General features: G+C 36.3%; 1 long non-coding RNA gene across 2 annotated transcripts in view; it reads left to right on the forward strand.

Annotated features, from left to right (window-relative positions):
* The first annotated feature begins 2,875 nt into the window (after positions 1-2,875).
* The window catches only part of LOC144370299 (uncharacterized), an 80,245-nt gene continuing 60,462 nt past the window's right edge, over positions 2,876-22,658 (forward strand). For both annotated transcript variants that reach the window (XR_013430246.1, XR_013430245.1), the window contains exon 1: positions 2,876-3,212. This is a non-coding gene — a long non-coding RNA (uncharacterized LOC144370299). The remainder of the gene's footprint in view (positions 3,213-22,658) is intronic.

The raw sequence follows: 22,658 nt of genomic DNA on the forward strand, positions 1-22,658 counted from the left end.
GTAAAGTGCTTTGAGCATGACAGTTACAAAATTACATTTGATTTTAAATATTATCCTAGGTCCAATGTTAAAAATTCGAGATAGGAAAGACAATAGTAGAAGCAGTTTGGAAAGGGGCACACGTTTTAATTTTAGATACGGAATTACAAACTAACAGTTTGTAATTTTGGGAAGCATTAGAAGTTATTTCTTTAATGCACACCCTTAACTATTCTAGCTTGTTTGTTTGTTTGCTTGCTTTAATTCTGAGAACCCAGACATGACCTAGTTATAGCGAGTGTGTCAAAATCCACACAGTGCCTTGGTTGTATTTTTAAGTTACTGACAGGATGTTGCAATGGAAACTTCTAAAAAGATGCTGGAAATGTGAACGTAGATTTCATTAAAAAGTTGAGAGTTAGCTTTATAGATCTAAAATTCTTTCTCATAAAATTTAAAAGAGCAGTTGTGAATGTGTGCATAGGAAAGAATAGAAGATAAAAATAAAAAGCAAATTCTTCAGTGAAAGGGGGCCACAAGGTAGATAAGAGGGCACAATTCTGGTCATTGGAGAGCTACTCTGGCAGAACCTGGAAGCTAGGTTGTAGTGCCCACATTTGAATCCAGATGCTTCATTCTTCATGTATTTTATTATTTGGGAGGGTTAAGATGAATAACTCCTTACTTGGAGCTTGTCTAAGAATATTACATGCATTTTCTTAATTCTCTCTCTCTCTCTCTCTCTCTCTCTCTCTCTCTCTCTCTCTCTCACACACACACACACACACACACACACACACACACACACACTCAAATCCATGATGCAGCTACTTTTATTATTCTCATTTTATAGAAAGAAAGTTGGATGCATTTGGCTAAAATCATAAAGTTAGTGAATGTAATAGCTGGTAGTACAGTCCATTCCTTCTGATTCCTGAAAACTCTCCTTTTAAATCTAGGTCCTCCTTCCTGCTGCTGTTCTGCCATTTTTCTCCTAGTTGTCACTACATCTATGTCATACCTAGAGATGGGAATCCTTTATATGTGAAAGCAATGAGAGTTAAAAGCAATCAATGTTACTTAACAAATGATATTTTGTTTTCCTTTTCCTGGGGAGAAACATAAAATAGTTTGTTTTTATATGTGAAATTAAGAAAACAATACCTTTATTATGTTTAAAAATTTAAGAATACATTTTATTTCTGTATTAGGGGTATAAAAGAATAAAATGAAGAATAGTGGTGTGAAGAAGAAAGAAAGATAATTTTAAAAATATAAAAAAATTAAGAGAGAACAACATAGATATGAGGAGAAATTTGAAAACTAGGATATATAAAGTCCTGTCCACACATCAGTACAACTCAGGGCAGAATAGGTTGGTATCCCAGTCAGTGCCAACATCTGCTGCTCCTGCAGTAGTAAGAGCTTACTCTCTAAAGAGAGACTGCCATGACAGATACTGACATCTCCAGGTGCCCCAAGAGCCACTGTATTTATATGTGATCCAATCTTAGCTAGAGGACCAAGGCATACAGACTGATAGAGAGGAGTCCTCTTTCTTACTTAGAGGCAGTTGTGGGAGATCAAGGTTGGCGTTTGGCAGCCATCTTGTCTGCAGTGCAGTTCTGCAGATAAAAGCCAATCTGAAGAAAAATTTGGAAAAGTCTCAGCTCTTCATGGCACTATGAAGTCTGTGAATTAACAACCCAATAATTATCCCAACTCCTGGGCTCTCCATCTAATAAGATAATACATATATTCATTACTTTAGCCTCTCTTAGTTATTAGCTGCAATGAAAGGATATTCATGAATACACATGTTCAAAGGAAATCAACAAGGTAGATATTGTCACCTTTCCTATTTAAGAAAATTGAGGTTCAGCAAGTTTAAGATATGTGTCTAGTATAGTAAAACTAAAAATGGCTGTGAGTTCGTAACTTAGTGATTCATCTTTTTATGTCATTCCGCCATAGGAGCAGTGACAGACATTGGGAGAAAGAGAAATGGAAAGAAGACCATTGGGTTTAGAGAGGGCTAGCTCAAGACACTCTGGTTAAGATGTGGGTTTCAGAACCATAGCAGTTGTTCCTAAGTATTGCTTAACCTTTATTCAAAGCTCTTCTCTTTAATAAGCAAATTTCATGTCTTTTTTAAGACTAATGTAGTTTACCAGTAGAAAACATTTGTTGAGTTTCCTGTAAGCTGTTTTCAGAGGTGTATTACCCAGCTTTATGAAATCAGGTGAAAGGGAAGATCTGGCCTCTACAAACCAGTTCTCCACCCTGCTATTAAAATAGCTTCAACAAAGTTCTTGATTTGAACAGCACTTATACTGTCTAAAGTGTTTTCTCCCAAATTACCTCTCTTAATAATCACTTAATAGTATGTGTGAGAAGTAATGAGGCACCAAGAAGCTAAATCACTTGAGTGTGTGGCAAGGTCAGAGTTCTCACAGAATTCCTAGTACCAATGTGACAAGCGTCGTAGAGCGATCACACATACATCACATCCAAGATGGAAAATATTTGGAGCTATAATAATCAATTATGGAAGAGTCTGTTTAAGAAGGTACTAAAAATAAAGGATGGCCAAAGCAAAACAAAAAGGAGGGGGAAGAAAAGAAAGCAGTCCAAGACTGCAATGGAATTGGAAAGGCAATAAAGAGCAGTCACTGAAGAAGCCCAGGCACAGAAATGTGGTGAGGGAAGGGCACGCTGGGTTGCCATGAGAGGAAGTTAATAAGACACAAATCCAGAAGGCCCTGAAAGAATATTTCCTTTCCCCTTTTGGTAGTTTAGCTGACTGTTGGCTCCGCTGCAGACAGACAAGACTTGGGGTGACGTCAGTATCCCTGTCAAGCAAGGCTGTTCCCAGAGCTTTCGGTGTTCAGACCTTGGCCTTCTGTATGCACATTGCCTTGTGCTATTTCTGGAGAGCCTTTGATGCATTTCTTGTTACTTAGAAAAACTGGATGTTCCCCTCTTAGATAGCCTATAAATATGTGACATAGCTTCAGGGTTGTACTCATTCCCACGTGTGAGGGGCTTCTCTGTGGTGTGTCCAGCTTTCTGTCTAGCCCCCTGGCCCAGGCTGGTCTCTCTGCCTGCACCTTGTTCACAGCACATGTCACATATGTAACCTGACTCTGCGCCATGGAAGAAACTCAAGAGAATGGTTCAGGGTGGTTTTTACTTCCTCCGTGGCTTATTAGATGTCACAGCATCCACTTCAGGTATGTATTGAGGAGCCCTTCCTTCTTCCTTTACCTCATCTTCTTCTGAGTCCTTTAATCTCCCTGGCCTCCCTCAGAATTCTGAATTACGCTAATTTTTTTCTATTTAGTTCCCATCTAGTCAATCCAAGAGAGAGTGGGTAGACACTACAAGTCTCTCAAGGGTCTCAGAATTAAATGTCTGAAAAGCAAAAAGGATCTTCTGATGTGAACTGCAATACAAGCAAATATTTTATCGCAATTGCGATAAATGTTATGAGAGCAACTACCTTTGGGATCTGACCTGGTGTAGTGGATGCTGTGGTGTGGCTGTGTTAGTGAGCTTTTCATCACTAGAACAGCGTTGGAGATTTCAGCCCATGAGCAGTTGGCCTCATTGCTTTTGGGCCTGTCGTGAGGCAGTCCATCATGGTGGAAATGTGTGGCAGATCAGAATCACTCACATCATGGAAAGGGAAGAGAGACAGTAAGAGAAAGAAAGAAGAGGTTAGGGTCCCACTATCCCTCTCAAAGGCATGCTCCCAATGACTCAGAAGACCTCTAACTCAGGCCACTCACGTTAAAGGTTTCACCACTTCCCAGTTGTCCCAAGTTGGGGAACACACCTTTAACACATGGGCCTTTAGGGGACATCCCAGATCCAAACTATAGAATGTACCAACAGATACTCTTCCAGATGGAAGGACTGAGTCCCCCAGCCCTGAAAATACTGTTTTATTTGGAGTTGCTATAGAAACCTTGGTGCCACTAGAGGCAGGGAAGGATGTGATTGGCTCTGAGGTAGCTTACTTAGATTCTTCTTACTACTCTTTCATCCAGTTGTGATGAACAGTGCAGTGGCCACAGACTGAAAAGGTTGAAGATTTCCTCAAGTATCTGTGTCACAACAAAAACACTGAGATAGCTTAAGGTGACAGTGTCTCAAATAAATATGGAGGAGGGAGACAATGAATATCAGATGCAGCCCTAAGATCAGCTATAGTAGTAGGGAGTGTAATTTGTTTCTTTTGTGAATTGACTCTAGGAAAAGAAGTCTACAAGAACTTGTATTAGTAAGTGGATAAGAGAAGTCCAAGAATTGGCCAGCAGTGAATGGTCTGGCATACTGCCCAACTCTCTCTTCAGGATTGAGAGACTTATTTCCCTGAGTTTTCTAAGTGTTGCTGAAACACAGCCTCAAGTCTCAGCTTTCTTAGTGAATTGTCTTCACCAAAGATAGTTTATGAACAAGATCATGTTCCCAGCACAACCTGTGGCCTTTGACTGGTCATCCTGGAAGTAGAAAGGCCTTCTCCCTCACTTCAGTCCTGCCAAGATGGAAAGGTCATGCCAGCTTTAGAGATGCTAGAGGGTCAACTGGAATCTTTTTGAAATATCATGGCAGCTCATGGTTTCCTTCTGCTTCCTTTCCTTCTCTTCCTCAAGAGTTTACTCCAAGAGCCCTTTATAATAAATTCTTTGCAAACTAATTTCATCCCTAGAATCCACTTCCCAGGGAGCCTTATCTGCAACATCTTATCCAAATCCAGAGATGGCTTTTCTGAAGTAGAGACCATGGCTGATGAATTTTGCAGAGGGAATAAGAACAAACCAAAAGAGGGGGCTAGAGCAGTTAAGTAGAAGGCATTGGTCGTCAGTAGGAGTGATTCTCTTGAACCCAGTGAGAATTTGGTCATTTTGGGTAGTTTCAACTTGGGATTGGCACTAACATCTGAGTTAGTAGAGGTCATGAATGCTACAAAACATCTTAGAATGCACAGAGTAGCCATCTGCAGCAAAGAATTATTCCATCCAAAGTGTTGATGGTACCAAGTTGAGAAACCCTGGACTAAGGAATGGTATATGGACAGGCTCTGGGGTGGGAAGGAGCCTCTGAGAAGTGGATTGGAATTTGGAGGAAGTAGAAACTCAATGTATTTGAACATACAAAGTAACTGGGAATGGAGGGGAGAGGAGGGAATCTGCAAAGGAAGCAATGTAAAGGAAGATGATTTTTATATTAATGGAAAGCTGTTGAAAGTTTCTATGCTAGGGACCCACATGATCAAATTTATGTTCTTAAGAAATAACTGAGCCTGGTAATGTGTAATAAGTTGGAAGAATGAAGTGAAGATGTCAAAAGATCAATTAGTGTGATAGCATGGGAGATGGAGGAAAATGGAAGAATTGAAGAGATATGTATGAGGAAAAAGTTACAGAACATGATCACAGATTTAGAGGCAGCATGGCATCAGGTTAAAATGCATGGACTCTGGAGCCAGGGCATGTGAGTTCAAGATCTGGCTTTGCCAATGTACAAGTTTCGTAACCTTTAACAGTTATACATATTCCTTGGATTTTGACCTAGTGTCAACTATGGAATAAGTTAATTTTGTAAAGAAGTATCCAGCACATGGTAACTGCTTTGTAAGTCTTCTCAAGTAAATACAAAGACACAGATGTGCCTCCATTGGTTCTGACTTTTCTGATTTGTGTAGTTATTGAATAATTATGCTAGTCACGGAAATGATGAACCAGGATAAGAGTCTTTTGGTTTTTGTTGTTGCTGTTCTTGGGGTTTGGAGGTGTGGTCGAGATCATGAACAGGAGAGGGTCATTAGAGAACTAGAGTTATTAACATGGTCAGAGCTGCTGAGACGTCAAATAAGGTGACAGAAGAATTAGAGAACAATTTTTACAAGTACATCCTGAATATATGAATAAAAACTGAAGTCAATATGAGACAAATTGAGTTACTGTACAGTAAATAGTGCTCTCTCACTTTGCAATGAATAAGATCTTCTAGGCTTGATTCACCTTCTTCTCAGTGGGTAATTAATCAGTGAGCTAACATTGGTTCAATTATTTTTATGACTCTGTGACATTAATTGTTACTAGTCTTGGTTATCAAATAAGCTTAAAAAATTCTATCACCAATATATTAAGAATTCTGACTTCTGAAGAGAGGTTTATGCCTCCAGGTTAATTATCTTTTTCTTACTAAAAGAAAAAAAGCTTGAATTTTTTCACTTCCATTAGATGTATAACTACATTGTACTCTTCAAAGCTCAAATTCTAACAGAGTAAATTTATTATAATTGTGAATATTATTACAGCTGTGTGTTTAGAGGCAAATCTAAATTTTCAAAAGTATCTCCATTGTGAAGACATGAAAGATAAATCTGAGAAGTCAACTATCAAAAATTATGAAGCTAAGGATCACACAAATAGGCTATAATATCTCAGCACAGGGACTAGGGATATAGCTCAGTGGGTAGAGTGCTTGCCTTGCATGCACAAAGCCCCGGATTTGATCCCCAGCACCCCCCCCCCCAAATATATATATCTCAGCACAAAGAGCTAATAATCTTGGTTTATTTGTAGCATGGTTTTTCAAAGCCAAGGGAAAGATTTATAGAAGTATCATCTCTGGCAACAATCTGTTTCTGCAGAAAATACTTTGGTTAATTGCACTGACTATTGACATGAACTTAGTTTTTTTTAAGAAAGTCATACAGGGTTTGGGGAGGTTGTGTTATAAACAGTAGTCCCTAGAATTAGAGAAAAAAAAAGAAGATAGAAAACCCAGTGGTAAATTTGAAGTGTTAATTGGATAGAAAAAATAGAAATTGTTTTACTTTTATAAGAAGTCTAATTCTGGAATTTTGTGAGTTTGCACAAGGTGAGAAAAAGAAAATTGCTTCCAATGTTCCCTTGAGCATAAAGTGAATCACCGTTGCACAGGACACTTACATCCTGATTTCTCATAGTCTTTATGGTTAACAAGCATTTTCATAAATATAATCTTACTTTGTTCTCAAAAGATTCCAAGGTTGTGTGTATAATAAGGTAAAATAGCTATAATAGCTATTTTACTGTTGCAGTAACCCAGAATCAGAATGGAAGTTCACATGGCGAGTCATAATTAAAATACACATTTTGATTTCATCTGAATCCAACTCCCCTGACTCCAGAACCAGAGCTATTTTACTTTATTCTGATTTCCATTATGTGTGTTTTCTTTTTTTTTAAAGAGGAGAGAGAGAGAGAGAGAGAGAGAGAGAGAATTTTCAATATTTATTTTCTAGTTCTCTGCAGACACATCTTTGTTGGTATGTGGTGCTGAGGATCGAACCCGGGCCGCACGCATGCCAGGCGAGCGCGCTACCGCTTGAGCCACATCCCCAGCCCCGTGTGTTTTCTTTATTTGATTCAAAAAGCGTGGATCTTCTTGGAGGCCCAAGGAACTGGGTAGGTCAACAATAAAAACTTTACTTATATTTTTTGGAAACATCTCAGAACTTAATGTAGTGATCATGGGCCAGTTGAAGTTAAAGCCTTAGTCATTCTGTTTTCAAATATCTTTGTTTTTTTCAAGTCGCAAAGATATTGTTTACATTTTAATTCATCTTCCAGAAAGAGGCCTTTACCCTATGAGTGGGTGGGTTGAGGCTGCCTGCAGTTCATGAGGCACATGGGAAGGTATTTCCTTACCAATGTGAGGATTGAAAAATCTGTGCATCAAGCCTGGGCAGGTTACAGATCTGGCAAAGTCCCAGGTGAAATAGTGATTATGCAGGGCTGAAGCCACTCTTATTTTTAGGGTTATTTGAAAATCGGTCTATCTGGACAGCAGCCATCTCTCGTTCAATATTGCATATCTAAGCTGAGTACAGTATCTGGGACAAAGTATGTACTTCGTAAATATTTGTTGAACAAATGAATAAATGGATTTAATCATTCTCAGTAGGCCTCCAAACTCATAAAAACCTACACAGCTTTTAACATCCAGTTCAGCAATTGTCCATGTAGTCAGTCAATAAATATGCCTTCTATGTGTCAGAGTATTTTAGGTGCTGGGCATAAGTGAGTTAAAAAAAAAGTTCAGTGAATTTATATCTTAGTGCTAGAGACAAAAATAAGACAGAATTAAAATATGTAAAATGTCATATGATGTTAAAAGCTAAGAAAAATATAAGTCAAAAGATAGGGATAAGAAATGTTAAATTGGTTTACATAGAGAAGGCAGAATAGTCAAAGGAAGGCTGAGGCAGGAGGATCACAAGTTTAGCCTCAGCAACTTAGCAAGGCCCTAAGAAATTTAGCAAGACTTTATCTCAAAATAAAAAGGGCTGGGGATGTGGATCAGTGGTTAAGTGCCCCAGGGTGCAATCTCTTGTAGCAAAAACACAATGTCTTTAATCTGTGGAAACTATTATTTTCCACAGATTAAACTATTATGTTTTCAGTCAATAAGCTGGGTATCTTGAAATCCACATCCTTTTTTATTGTACAGGTTTATAACTGAATGCTAATTGTTTTACTAGCCACCTTGTGCGTGCATAAATACCTTGGAATTTGCCATTCTAAGGAGTGCCATTTTAAGGACTGGTTCCTAATTTGGGTGAAGGCTCTTCATCGTATATATTAGATGTGTCCAAGTCAAAGCTTTCAAAGCCAACAGTCCCAAAGAGGCAAACCAAACCCTCTGACAATAAATGGAAGTGATTTGAAACTTCCACAGAGGATGTTTCCAACATAGAATGTCAATTCATATAATTTTAAACTGATGAAAATAATTTTCCAGTTTTAAAAACCTTGGACTTTTAGAGTAGAAGAAAGGGATTGAGAGGGAAGGAGAAAGGAGAGAAGGCATGTAGAAATATGTCTACCAAATTGTGCTAAGTCCATGTACAAATATACCACAATGAAACCTGCATACACACACACACACACACACACACACACACGCACGCACACACGTATGTATAAAATCATAACTCACTATTTAAAATAATAATAGAAGGGAGGTGAGTAGAGTAAGCAGATCAGAAGGAAGAAGGAGGAAAGGAAAAAGGGAAGTACTTGGGAATGAGATTGATCAAATTATGTTATGTAAGGGTGAAGGCTATGTGTGTATGAGTCAGGTGGTAAACAGAAAATATCTGGACTTTCTGCTCAATTTTGTTGTTAACCTAAAAGTGCTCTAAGAAATAAAGTTCATTTAAAAACATAAAAAAAACTATGTTATGTATGCATGTACGAATACAGCATAATGAAATCCTCTATTACATATAACTGTAATGCACCAATAAAATACATAAATAATTAAAAAAAAAACTTGGGCTTCAAGACAACTGAAGAAAGAAAAAGTTGAAATGAAGTTTTAGTCAGTGATTCTTTGAGAGCATAGCAATTGGCCGAATGTTTCTTCTACAACACCAGCGATTGAACTTCTTGAGCCCCCTTGCTGAGTCGTTGCAATCAGCAAGAATGGTTTTGTGAGGCAATTTTTGGAAATTGGACTTAAAAGGAAAACTTGCAGAATGATATGAGAGAGAGAGAGAGAGAGAGAGAGAGAGAGAGAGAGAGAGAGACAGAGAGAGATGAAAATGCTAACTTGAATAATTAAGAAAATACTTATTAGAAACAGATTATAGAGTTTAATATAATCATGATTAAAAAGGAGGGAGAAAGCAAATGTCTTTTCTCTTTTAAGACATCTTCCTTTTCAATTTTTTCTTAAGGGAGGCAGATTGGATATGTTTATTTGGAGACATTTATTCTACAAATGAATTAGACAAGGGTTCTCCAAAGTTTTCAACAGTTCTACCTGGATAAAAAATTAAGCCTTGACCTCTCTATAAAAATTTTTATTTGAAATTCTACTGCTAATAACTGTGGGGTACTGGAGTAACAACAGACACATAGACCAATAGAATAGAACAGAAGACACTGAGACAAACCCACACAGACACAGTCATTTGATCCTTGACAAAGGTGCCAAAAACATACATAGAAGAAAAGGTTAACCTTTTAAACATGGGATTCTAGGGAAATTGGAATCCCTATGTAGAAGAATGAAACTAGATCCCTATCTCTCACCTGGCACAAAAGTCAACTCAGAATGGATCAAAGACCTGAGAATTGGACCAGAAAGTGCAATGGCTAGAAGGAAATACAGGGTCAACAGTCCATCAGAGATGCAGGCAACAACTCCTCAACAGGACTCCTAAAGCCAAGAAATAATATCAAGAATTAACAAATGGGATGGCATCAAGTAAAAGCTTCTGCTCAGCAAAGAAATCACAAATGTGAAGAGAGAACCTACAGAATGAGAGACTATCTTTGGTCTTTTCATTATATTGAGGCTGAATCATATCAAAGAGCTGGTATGCCATATATAAAAATGGCTATTTTATAGAATTCTACCACATACTAGTATATCATTAAAGATGCTTTTTAAAAGACTTCAACAAAAAATAAACATAGGTGGTTTATTTTTTCATGCATTCCAGTGAATCGTTTTCCAAATTGTAAGGGTTCCTTTAGAATCTAATATAATAGTGTTTTAAATACTGCATGGTGCTATGGTAACAAGTAGTCCAGGTAAGCTCTGTTAAGTGTATCTCCACCTAGAATTTCACTCATCATCTTTTGAGTCTAATAACCTTTACGGTTCAGTTCACATATATTGCTTCCTGTAAAATTTCTTTACTAATTAAAATGACCTTCCCAGGGGAGTTGCATCTGCACTCTTCCTTCTCTTCTACCCTTACCTTTCTATTTTCAGGGAAGGAGACAGGATGCTGTTCAGGTCATAACAGCTCTTACATGTAACATTACAATTTTGAAAAAAAAATTCAACTTTTGTGAACCATTTGTTCAATCATCTTGAAGAATTAAAAGATTAGTAAAATGATTTAGGGAGAGGAAGAAGTTATAGTTTGGTAGAAGTAAGAAATTCTGGTATTCTATTATTGTCTAGTAGGGCGACTATAGCTAACAATAATGTATTATATGTTTCAAAAAACTAGGAGGAGAAAAAGTTTCCAACATGAAAAGGTAATATAGATATGTTTAATTTGATTAAACATTGCAAAATGTATACACACACCAAAAGATCACCTGGTACCCCATAGATATGTATAGTTACCTTTGAGTTAAAAATAAATTTAGTTTTAATTTTAAAATATTATGCTAAGACATGTGGAAGAATGTTTTTATTAAGGAAATGGACAATAATAATAAATAAATTACTTTAAAAGACCTTTGTATGATACAAGGTGCTGAAGAAATCTGATTATTCTTACAAAATACTTTTATAAAACAAGCACAGTCTATTTCCTGCAGGGTTTTCCTCCCATGTGGGCACAATCTGCGTTTCCACTACTGGTTTTTCCCCCTGACCTGTCTAATGTAGTTATTTTCCAGGATGTGTGTTAAATGCTGTTTACCCTTGGAGAACTTAGCTGAGCCCCCAGACCTGGCAAAGTGGCCACTTTCTACACATTAAATGTAACCTGTAGCTTTTCTTCCTACCACTTGATTACAATTTCTGAAATTATATGAATTGTTCACTTAGTGGTAGACTCTCCCTCATTGACCAGTAACATCCATGGTCTCAGGATTGATGTCATGCCAGACACATATTAATTAATAAATAATTCTTAAATGATGAGAATTCATGACTATATGACTATGTATTTTGCAATTTTATAATTGTAAGCTAAAGTCATAGACCTGAGCACATGAAATACCCTTAATGGAATAAAGTAAAAGTGTGGGAAGAATAAAATAAAAATCATCCAAAAAGATTTCAATTTTTCTAGATATTTTCATACTATTTTAACATTTTAATCTTTAATTACTGAAATGGTAAGAACAGTAGTGAAAATTAAGTAGATTAAATATAGGGAAACAACATGAAATAATCTATAGAGTAGGTAAATAATTGCAAAGAGTTATCTAAATAGATTCACGGCTGTCTTAGAAGTATGCTTAGCTTTTTTAAAAGCATGAGACATCTGTGATATCTATTTCTGTGGTATTTTTATGGCATGTAGGAATATTAAATATTTCTTCAAGATGAATACATTAAACTGCATTAATTGACTTATATATTTCCTCTTACATCCCCCCAAATAATAAATAAATAAACTTAAAGTTCTTCCCTTACCATTATATTACTGATTACCTTTCAGTTTATTCTTTCCCTTCCAATTAAGAATTTACTTTGATTTGCATTTATGATCATAGTATATAAAATATTTAAATAAATATTTTTCAATTCATAAGAAAAATTTTTGATCATATTATTTTTGAAAAGAATGCTTATAATTTGTTTTTTTATTTTTCAGTTTGTTCTTTTTAGATATACATGACAGTAGGGTATGTTTTTACATATTATGCATATATGGAGTTTAACTTCCCATCTTGTGGTTGTACATGATATGGAGTTATACTGGTTGTGTATTCATGTATGAATATAAGAAAGTAATGTCCAATTCATTCTATTATCTTTCCTATTCCCCTCCCCATCTCTTCAATTTATTCCCCTTGGTCTAACCCTATGAACTTCTGTTATTCTCTCCCCACTTTATTTTTCATTTCTTCTTCATGAAATATCTTCTTGAGTGTGTTTTGTAGTACAGGCTTTCTAGTTGTGGATTCTTTTAACTTTTGTTTATCATGGAAAGTTTTTATTTCATCATTAATTATGAAGCCTAATTTTTCTGGGTATAGTATTCTTGGCTGACATCCATTTTCAGAGCTTGGTACATATTATTCTAAGACCTAGCTTCCAAGGTATGGGTTGAGAAATCAGCTGAGATCTGGATCGTTTTCCCTCTAAATGTGATTGGTCTTTTTTTTCCTGGAAGCCTTCTAAAATTATAACCTTATACTGTATGTTAGGCATTTTTAAATATTATGTCTTGGTGTGGATCTATTGTAATTTTGTATATTTGGGGTCTTGTAAGCCTCCTGTATCTGATTTTCCATTTCATTCTTCAGGTTTGGAAAATTTTCTGATATTATTTAATTGAAAATATTGTGCATTCTTTTGCTTTGTGCTCTTCATCTATCCTGATAAATCTTAAGTTTGGTCTTTTCATGTTACCCCATATTTCTTGAAAGTTCTGTTCATGGTCTCTAAACATCTTTTCTCCATGGTCAACTTTATTTTCAAGATTATTTATTTTGTCTTCATTGCCTGAAACTCCGTCTTCTAGTGGTCTAGTCTGTTAGTGATGCTTTCCATTGTATTTTTAATTTGGTTTATTGATTCCTTCATTTTGAGGATTTCTGCTTGAGTTTTTTCAGAATCTCTCTTTATTGAAGTGATCTTTCATTTCCTATATTTTCTCTTTGATTTCACTCCTTACATCATCCTTTTCCACGCAGATCAGTTTAACTATCTATGTACATTCTAAACTCCTTCTCTGGCTTTTCTTCCACTGTGGTATCATTGGATTCTGTTATTGACAATCTTGGTTTGTTTGAGGTGATTTGTTCTCTTGATTTTTTTATGTTGTTTGTATGTGTGTCCATCTAACATCTAATTCTACTGAGGCAGTAGAATTTCTACCCTGTCAACTTAGAGTGTCCCTGAAGTTTTCCAGTAACTCACTATTTATGGGGAGATAAATAATAACAACAACCAATGCAAAGCATATATAGCATTAAATCAAATATTTCCTGCTATGACATTTACAATTTAATTGTCACAATAAACAGAAATGATGATCAGTTATTTCCCACAGTAATAACAGCAAGTTTGCAAAAGGATCTACAATTTCAAATGGGGGATAGAGAGAGAATAAAAATGATGTAAGATATGTCCATTTTGAGGGAGGCAGAGAGAAGATGAAAGTAAAAAATTAAAGGAAAATTGAAGGAGAGAACAATAGAGTTTGGCTCTTACAAGAATAAAAGCAAGAAAGAGAATCAAGAGAATCAAGTAAAAATTAAAAAATGAAAATAAAAGAATGCAAAACAAAACTGATGTCTACTAATCCAACATGCTAGTCCTCAAAATACTGATTCATGAAAAATAATGGGCTTCAAATATGCTAGAAATTATTTTTTAAAAACCCCCACAAATATGAGTATTCCATGAACGCTTAAGGTCAAAGTTAAACAGAGAAAAGAAAAAAGAAAGAAAGAAAGATCTCAATGATATTATTCCACTGGACTTCAAAAGATTCTCACCTTCCCTTCTCAGCAGTGTTAGGGGGGTCATCCTGAGTGTGACAGTTGGTTCACACTCAGGATGGGGTTGATGGAATAAGTGGTAAACCTGTAGGTAGAACTCTTAGAGGTGAGGTTGATGCTTCTGTAGGCTCCAGGTTCTTTGCTAAATGCCAAGTGGTCTGCAGATTTTAAATCAGCACTCATTCAGGACCCAGCAATTGCAGTTCATACTGGTGTACTCCAGCCCAGGAATCTCCCCTGACTTCCACTTGTGCCATGGAGGAGCCAATTCTTAGTCCACACCATCACTTTGGAACCTCACAGTTCCTGCTCTTAGATTTAGTTTCCAAACTCAATCTCTCCCCACCGTGTCCTTTGGAATTCCAGGACGCCCATGTTTCTCCCAGCTGGTCCTGCAAGCAGCCAGGCTGAAGGGGGACAGAGAGAACTGAGTGGGTTTTCACAACCAGTATTCCCCTGTGTAAACCCCTTCATGTTTGATTTTCTCCTAGTCACTTAGGCCTACTCTGTGTAGTGCAGTATGGATTTGCCAGGTCTGTATTTCAGGACAAACTCTGGTTTGTCAGGAATTGCCTCCCTCAGCTGCCGACCCTGTAGAGGGGCTGCAAAACGATTTCTTCCTCTGTCCTCCTCAGGCAGCCAGGAGAGAGGCAGCTTCTTTTCTGCACAAGGATATTGAATGGAAATCTTTTCGGTTTCATAGGGCAGCGTCTTTAATCTCTGATCTCACCATACCTTGTCATGCCTCAGGCCTCCTGTAAGTGAGGGTTCCTTTAAGTCTTTTATTCCTCCTTTGTGCTCACAGATGACTGCTCCTGCTGGTGATTCAAGCTGCCCCAGAGGTTGTGGCACCTGGGGACTTCTTCTTGACTTCTTGATTTTATTGTATCTTGAGTTCCTGATCTGTTTCGAATGCTCAGTATTAAATTCCAGTAAAGCCACTCCTTGCTTTTGTTTTTCACCCACCTTGCTGAGAAGCTGCTTATCTGCTTTTTTGGTTTCAACCCACAGAGCAACCAGGAAAGTGACTTTCTATTCTGCCATCTTCAAATGCCTGAATGCTTATATTTTTTACTGAGTATCTGTTATGTGCCAAACTATTCTTAGAACCTAGGTTACATATGTGAACAAAGAAAAAAATCCCTGACCTCATGAAATGTACATTTTGGCAGGTAATATTTTCAACTGTAACTTAGTAATCTGAATTTTTAGTTCCAGAGGATATTTTTCATATATGATTTGTTTGATTATATATACTTTTAATAATACAGCCAAAGAGTAAAACCATATACATTGCAAAAAGCTAGGCTTTACTAAAAGTACAAAATATGATGCCAAAATATAAAAAATCTGCTAAATATCAAAATTCATGTCAATAGGATTGCAACAAAATAAATTGACTTTATGGGTCCATGAATTTAATAAAAAATAAAAAGGGTCCCTTCATATAGAACTCAGTAGTATTTTAGAGCATTTTTCCACCAAGAATAAATAAGTTTAGAATGTCTTAGTAGGAACAGAATAGTAGTGAAATGCTATATTTAGAAATCATTGGATGGGTGGGTGAGAAAAGAAAATCATTAGACTATTCCAAGAATAACAATGAAATAGCAAGGAAATCTTTAAAATATTATTTATTAGAAATTAAAACATTCAAAATCTTATGGTATTGTTTCCTAATGACTATGACTAGCATTTAATTTGAGAGAAGTAAATCAGAAAGAATAATTTTTAAGAAGACTTTCTTTAAAATCAAGCATTGTCATTAATAATCACCCAGCATTTAACAACTAATAATTGGCAACTACCTATAATAAGTGTCATAATATTGTGCCACATCTATCTCAAAACATGGCTGATTAAACAAGAGAGAAATGACTGGTTTTTTCCAAATGCATTCTTAGGTAGGAATGTGATTTAGGATTTTGAGAGCACAGTTGATGACCAGTTCTTTCTCTCTACTTGAAGAGCTCCTTCCTGGGCACAACATACATCCCTGAGTGTCAGCAAACCTCATTGCTCTGAAGACTCATCGCATTGAGTAAAACCCATTGGTTAAAAACAAAACAAAGAAATGGAGAGGGAGGAAGGGAAGGAAAGAGAGAAGTGGCAGAGAGAGGAAAGAAGAGGAGAGAAAGGGAGAGAAAGACCACATAGCATCCTCTAACTTACATTTTTGAAACCTTCCTTGCCTCCATGGCTCCAATGCCACCAGGCCTTCCATATATACCTAATACCTGACCAGCCCTATTGCACACTGTGAAACAATATTTTCCTATTCAGCTGTTTCTACATTAAAGAGAATCTAGGGATAGTGGTATTTCTTTCTTCCCATTCCAGCTCCTGCCAAGTGATTGTTTTATTTGGAAGGTTACTGATGTTTTCTTTCTTTCAAATTCAGAGCATTTTGTTTTCAGAGTAAATATTACAGGGTCTATAACCTTTTCATCATTCAGGGCATTTTTAAAAAGTTTTAGCTCACTGTTCTTTCTGAATCTCTTAAATATTCTTAGTTGTGTTCCATGTTCTGAATAAGTGTTTTATAAAAGACATACTTCTGTGCTACTTATACATTTGTAAATAAAATTATACATTTTTAAAGAATAAGTTGCAGATGTGTATCAATTGAAACTTTTTGTCCAATGACATTTTCCTCATTTCTAAAACCATTTATTTAGTCCCAATTCATTTTAAAAATGTGAAGTTAAATATAAATATTATGGTGCATAAATGTCAGTGAACTCTATCTTATAGTTTTAAAATCCCTTAGGGATTAAGAAAAAGAAAAATCATAGCTTCAGATGTATTTGTTTACCTGTTGCAGTGTGTTTTCTAGTAAGTGAATATTTCAGTATTAGGTCATGAAAAACAGGCAGAGAATTATGAATGAATTAATGAAGAAAATGTTCTAAAGAAAAAATTATACTTGTTAAAAATGGAACTTTCACTAAAACTTCAGCTAAGATGGTGCTCAAATTGTTATTAACATATTAGGTGACATTTGACTCTGCTAGAGAGATGTACCCTCTGGCAGTATTTGAACTGACACTCATTTGTTATGACGCAAAAGGAACAGTAAAGTGCTTCTTTTAATTTATTAATTTATTTTGGGTTTTTTGTTTAGCAACATTGTCTTAAAAATTTTTATTTATATCATCACAGACTTTATATTTTAAATTGAATTGTTTGGCTTATGCATATCACCTACTCCATTTTACTCCATAAGGTGTTATTAAACTGAAATATCACCACTTAAGAGAAGTTCTTTTTAAGCCCATGCTTTCTAAATTTCTTTCACAGATTTTTCTTAAATTTTGTGTTTTATGCATACAAAGAATTCCTCTAGATTCTCATTTCTAAAACTAATGATTCACAAACACTGGAATCACTTGGGTGATTGATGGAATTTAATTATATCAACTGAGCAAAAAAGCAACCTGCAGCAACAGTAGCTGAGGATTGGAGTGAGTCAGAGGGCTAGTCAGAGCATGCAGCAACCTGGGACGCGTTGTTACCAGTGTGGGGAGCAGCAGGCACACACCATGCAGGACCGGGGCACAGCTGCAGAGAGCAATAACACTAGAAAAAGCAAGGCTTCATTCTATTCTGTATCAAGGAAAAGTTGCTGGCAATCCAGGAGACCCTGATTCCTGCACAGCTGCAATTCCACTCAGTACATTTATTTCTGGAATCAAAGAAATCAAAATATATCAACAAAAAACCAAGCAGCATCAAAAAGACAATAGGAATAAATTATACACTAATTCATTTTTATGCACCGTTTAGTCAATAATAATTTCCCCCCTTGAGAAAAATCAATGCTGTTTATTTTTTTAAATTTTATTTCTTTGGTACCAGGGATTGAACCCAGAGGCACTCAACCATGGAGCCACATCCCAGGCCTTTTTGTATTTTATTTAGAGACACGGTCTCACTGAGATGCTTAGAACCTCGCTGAATTGCTAAGTCCAGCTTTGAACGTGCAATCCTCATGCCTCAGCCACCCGAGCTGCTGGGATTCCAGGCCTGTGCCATCACATCTGGCCTATTTTTAAATTTTTCACTTTTCAAGACACTGGGGGAAGTGAGCAATGTGTAATTTAGGTAGACTGCTGAGTAGAACCATGACCTTCTACCTTGATCATTTTTAGATTCACCCTTTTCAATATTTATCAATTTACCCTTATCATAACCTCTGGATTCTGGAAAGTTATGAGCAGAGCAGTCAGTGCCCTTACAAACTCTGCAGGCCATTGTAAGGCAGTCTTATCTTACAAACCAATCTCTAGTCTTTAGCAACTGTAAAATGCTAATGGCAAAATGTGGCCTCCAAAATGAAATTCCTAAACTTTGTATCCTTTCTTTTCTATTCTTTCATATTTTATATTCTTATTCAAATACTCAAGTCAGGTGGTTCTTCTTTCCTGTGATTATCCCTCTGATCTAATACTTATTTAACTCTGTCATAACTTTACCATATTATGAATACCCTACTCTGAGAAAAGTAACCAGTGACCTATCTTTATAATATGCAAGGTTATCTTTATGGCCAGCGAGATCGAGGATATTTTCTCAGGATTGGATCCTATTCATCACTTTTGTCTTGTACTTTTCATGGTCATTTTCTTTGCTCTCCATCTGATTTTTCTAATAAAAGTATCCAACAAATAAGTGTTTGTAATAAGTGGTTCAAGCACCATTATATGGTAATTCTACTCATATGGGTCACATTTAAAATTCAAAATCAAGTGTGCAATTATCCTTGGCTAAAAGAGGAATACACAAAATAAAGCATTTTATCTAAGGGAATTTCCGAGGCAGTATCCTGAAAGGACAGTTACAATGAAATCAATATCAAATTCCAGAGGAAATGAGTTGAAACTCAAATAATACTGGTCAGCAAACAATTATCTGGTCTGTAAGAACAAAAGAAAAAAAGAGACATGAAGACCATGAGAGAAGATTACATTTTCAAGTCCTCTCATCTGTGTGTAATACTAATGAAACCATAGACACTGCTTGTTCATATTGGAAGCAATAGTCTCTGACCTTGAGAGGCAGCTCTGACACAGGAAGAATTAGGAGGAGGAGGAGGAGAAAGTTGCTGGTGTTGTTGTAATTGATGTCAAATTGTGTCTAAAGGGAAGATTTCTATTTATTTTGAACATGTTTTTGCTTCTGCAAATAGCCATGAATACTGTAGATAATGGCTTTATATTTTGGAACCAGGATATCATCTGAAAAGTGCTCATGCTCCATAGTTGAATAGTCAGCGTGTGCACTTTCTTTCTTCAAGCATTTATTTCCTTCCCATTTGGGAACTGAGAACACCAGGTGGCCCAAGATGTAAACAAATAGATAAACAGAGGAAGAGTTGAAGAAGTGATTGATTTTGATACAGGGGAGGACAGGAAAAGTAGGAGCTGCCTGACCTAGTTTCAGGAAGGATTTAGTTTGCCAAGAAGATGGAGATGGGTGAGGAAAGAGATTTCCAGACACAAGGAATGGGTGCAGAAGCTCAAAGGTGTGAATGAACAGGTTTGGCCAGACAGCTGTAAACAGAAACATTGTGCTGGAGCACAAAGTTCTATGCAGGGAGTTGCTATTAAGATAAGCTTGAGGATATTAGGCAGGAGCCACACATGGAGAGCCTTGTATTTGAAACTAAAGAACTGAACTTTATCCTGTTGGCCAGCGATTCTCTGTAGCTTGTGTAAAAAGAATGACCTGTGAAGCTTGTTAAAGGCCAAACCCTACATGTGCTGGTTCAGTGGGTCTAGGGTGAGGTCTAGAAAATCAGTTTTAGCAAAAACACTGAATAACATTTTTGAGGATAGTTTTTGTTTATAACTTGAGGTATCCCTTAATTCATATAAGAGCTAACAACTAGGAATTGTGGTCTGTTGATGCATCCTAGCCAGAAGCACAGCACTGGGCAAGAGAACTGGGATGAGAAAAGAAAAGGCATTGGAAACACTTCATTAGATTTGAAAGCAATGATTTTTGTTGTTGTTGTTTGTTTTTTGATAAAAGTTCTAGCCTGAGATTAAGGAGACCTAGATTCCTGTTTTGACTCCATCACTGGCTATGCTTCTTCAGGGTCTTTTGTCTAATTTATCTTATTCTGATTTACACTTTCCTTCTAAGGAGATAAGTAATTAGAGTAAATATGCTTTTAAAATGTTCTCTGATATGTGGACACTAACCCACAGCAAGGAAGGGTGGAGAGGGGAAGAACAGAAGTTCATGGGATTAGACAAAGGTGAACAAAGGGAAGGGAGGGGGAGGGTAATAGGAAGGACAGTAGAATTAATCAGACATAGTTTCCTAGTCTTGTATTTGAATAAATGACCAGGGTTACTCCACATTACTTACAACCGCAGGAATAGGATCATAATTACAATAAGTTTCACTCCATGTATGTATAAATGCCAAAATATATTCTACTGTCATGTACAACTAAAAAGAACAATTAAAAAAATAAAAATAAATGTTTGTGGTACTAGAATGGATTTTTTTTATAATTATAAACTATGCAAAAGTTACAGACTACCTGAATCAAGAATATGCCCTAAATTAGAGAATATATCGTTATTAGTGGATTCCAGTGAACACTTGAGTTTATGTTTTTGAATAAACTATGCCATTTTTATATTGTAAATATCAGTATAGACTTTAAGAAAAAGAGAAAAATTATTAGTGTTAGTTAAACATCAAGGTAATTTTTTTCCACATTAACTTTAGTATCTATGTTCCATTTATAATTATCAAAGACACTTGTAATTATTTGTAATAATTTTTTAAGTGCTCAAGTAGTTTTGGTGCAATAGATTTTTGTTATTTATCAATGATACATAGGCATACAAAGAATTTCTTCTCATTATCAATGTTGCTTTAATTTTTCTGACCTTTGGTTCACTTTTTAGATAGGCTGGCAATCTGCAAGAGAATGTTTTGTGCAATCTTGTCTTAATACATATGAAAATATTGGGAGACTGCTTTTTAGATTCCTGAGTAAAATAAAAAAATTAGATTCTTTTCATTTAAAATTCCTTGCAAGGCATTATTAGAGTAAAATTGTGAATGGGTTTTTTTAATTTTAAAATAAGTATCTAATCTTTTAGAACCTCAGTTTTTTCACTTAGTTGTAAATAAACTTTCAGTACATTAAAAAAAAACTGGCTGACTTAGTTGTAATTATATTGATGAGTTTAAAACCTTGAGTTTTTACATCACAAGAAAGGTAAGGTTCTTTTCTGTTGTTTTATTTCTTGTTTTTCAAAGCCACAGATTTGAAACCTGCTTAGCCATCTTGTAAATTCATCTATTCCTTTTTAAAAGAATTTTTTAAAAAAGCCACTGGAATAATTGGACAAAAATCAGGAAACCTTATTTTTTGTTCTAGCCACCTGTGTGCCATGAAGAAAGCAAATCATCTTTTTTTTTTTCCTTACCTGATTGTAACATAACAAGATTGGACTAGTCAGCCTCTGCAATCCATTTTAGCTCTAAAATTTTATGATTCCCTAATTATGAATAAAAAGTGTTGCTCATCCCTTGAGTTAAACATGAATAATGGATCACCACAGGTCTGAAAAATATGCCTTTAATCTCACATAACACCTCAGGCTCCCAGTATCACAGCAAAGTTATATACCAATCACATTTGGTTGCTTTGCTTATGTAGTTTATGGCCAGAATTGGTTTGCTTTAGATAACACACTCTTGTGCTGTGCCACTGTTGCTAAGATACAGTTTTGTAAATAAATGTTATTTTAAATATACATCCTGGTTTGGGGAGAGAGAAACGTGGAAAGCAGTGGGCCAAAGATTTCAACTATCTCTTGAGAAGACGAAAACTATGTGTTAGATAAATCTTCGAACCCATTTTGAGGGCATCCTAAAATAATTTTGCTTTGCACTGAAACTTGATGGAGAGGGACATGAAGGGCCTAGGGAGAACAGTGATCCAGTCAAGGGTCAGCAACGGCACTGAGTTGTTTTGTAGCCCTGGTGAGTGACCAGTTTGTAAAGACACTGATATTGTGAAACAGCTCCATAAGGAGATTTTTCTTCGACATTTCTGCCTCAGCCTTTTCACTAAACAAAGGGTGGGGGGCGGGGAAGTAATGAACTTAGTGGTTATCACTCACAATGGATTTTTAAAAAGACTTAATTTTAGGAATCACTATGGAAGACTGAAGGGATTCCAACTGATGGCTCTGTTCCAGAGAGTAGTTGGCATGCAGGCAGGCTGCCTGACAGAAGATGGAGAGATGTTTCCCATGTGCTGGGCTCTTAGGAGGGCTGGAAAGCCCTTTGGCCCTGATAACTCCTTCACCAGAACCTGAAAACCCACACGTAGACAACAGTGTCTCAAAGCCCCAGTGAGTTCCGCTCTTCTGAAGACTGGGTCAAACAGGGTGCTTCTGAGAAGAAGGAGTGAAGGACAGTTACTTGCTCTTCAGCTTG

The sequence above is a fragment of the Ictidomys tridecemlineatus genome, chromosome 14 (genome assembly GCF_052094955.1).
Source record: "Ictidomys tridecemlineatus isolate mIctTri1 chromosome 14, mIctTri1.hap1, whole genome shotgun sequence".
Classification (NCBI taxonomy): domain Eukaryota; kingdom Metazoa; phylum Chordata; class Mammalia; order Rodentia; family Sciuridae; genus Ictidomys; species Ictidomys tridecemlineatus.